This window comes from Mus musculus, chromosome 11, assembly GCF_000001635.26.
Source record: "Mus musculus strain C57BL/6J chromosome 11, GRCm38.p6 C57BL/6J".
Lineage (NCBI taxonomy): Eukaryota > Metazoa > Chordata > Mammalia > Rodentia > Muridae > Mus > Mus musculus.
This window is the reverse complement of record NC_000077.6, coordinates 117,841,438-117,843,126: the sequence shown is the minus strand read 5'-3', so window position 1 is coordinate 117,843,126 and position 1,689 is coordinate 117,841,438.

Here is a 1,689-nt window from a genome sequence, read left to right as displayed (position 1 = left end):
GATTTCTGAGTTTGAGGCCAGCCTGGTCTACAGAGTAAGTTCCAGGACAGCCAGGGCTATAAAAAAGATAGATAGATAGATAGATAGATAGATAGATAGATAGATAGATAGATAGATAGATAGATACATACATACATACATACATACATATGTAGATATACATACACACATAGACAGAAGCCCATGAATTTTGTGACTTCGTGTGACAGTCTGGGATGGTGCTGCAGTATATGGTTGAACATCTCATGTATATCACTAAAAATGTATCTTAATGTTCCATGTGGCACATGTAGATTGTCTGGTGTCCTTGTGGTCTATGTCACTTAGATGTTACAGTGCTCAGTGACTCAGGATGGTACTCTGTTCCAATGAACCCACCATGACTTGAATTATCCCAAGACAAAGAAGAACTCAATAGGCCTGACTACCCCGACATCCTGGCTTAGCCCAACCTACCTTAAAGCCGCTCAGAAAGACAGGCATGGTGGGGTCGGAGAGATGATTCAAAGTGAAGAGAGCTTCCTTCCTGCTCTGCCAGGGCATGAGCTCAGTTCCCAGCACCCATACCAGGCAGTTCACTATGTAGCCCAGGCTAGCTTCAAGCCGGCAGTGTTCATTATGCCTTGGTCTCCCCAGTGGTTGGATGGCAAGTAGGCACTACCATGCCTGGCTTTACGATGTGTTTGGGGCTGGAGAAGGAATATGTGCCAGCCATGTATCCAGTACCAATGGGAACCAGAAGAGAATGTCTGGAGCTAGAGCTACATAGGGAGTTCCAAGACACCATGTGCTGCACAAGACCTTGCCTCAGATGATGAAACACAAATTTGTTCAGAACCCTGCACCAGGCTACAGTCAGGCAAGTCACAATCACAAAGCCTATTTGATAAAACACTAGTGAATGTCCCCTGTAATTTACAAATACAGGAAGTGAGACTGTGTGGTTCTGCTATGGGACTGCCTAAACTTGTCTTGTTATGGAGCCCAGACTGGACTTGAACTCACGACAATGCCCCTGTCTCACTGTGAATATTTTTAACTACTAGGTACTGAGAGGCAGGCCCAGGCTGTGAAGTGGTCTGAAGTGAGATGACATGGCTGGCTCCACACATGTGACCCTCTTAGGACCTAGGAAGCATCCCTCCAGGTCTTTGGAGACTAGCGCCAGCAGCCCGTGCTCCATGCCTCTCCTCTATAGTGGAGTCCGTGTCCACAAACCGAGTCATGAAATGGGCTCTCCTTAAGTTGGGAGTTTCTTGGAGTTTAGTCCCAGGAATGAGAAATGAATCCATTATAAACGCCCAGCACAGACTGAAGACCCAGCACGGACTGAGGCTCAGAGAAAAGCCTTACTCAGGGCTGGGTACATTTCTGCTTTGGGCAGACGGACTGTGTTGCAGGTACCCCACCTGCCCTGGGAGCACAAAGGCTACCACGAACAAGGTCATGTTCCAACACAGCTGATTTGTAGTGACCTAAATTTGAAGGTTTGTATGGAAGATTTATTTTTATTTTAATCACTTTGTGCAGTGTCTCCAGGGACCAGAGAGGTCTGGTCTTCCTGGAAGTAGTCACAGTCAGTTGTGTGCTGCCAGATGTGGGTGCTGGGGATAGAACTCAAGTCTGCCAGAGCAAAATGTGCTCTGAACCGCTGAGCCATCTCTCCAGCCCTGATATTTGTTTGTTTGT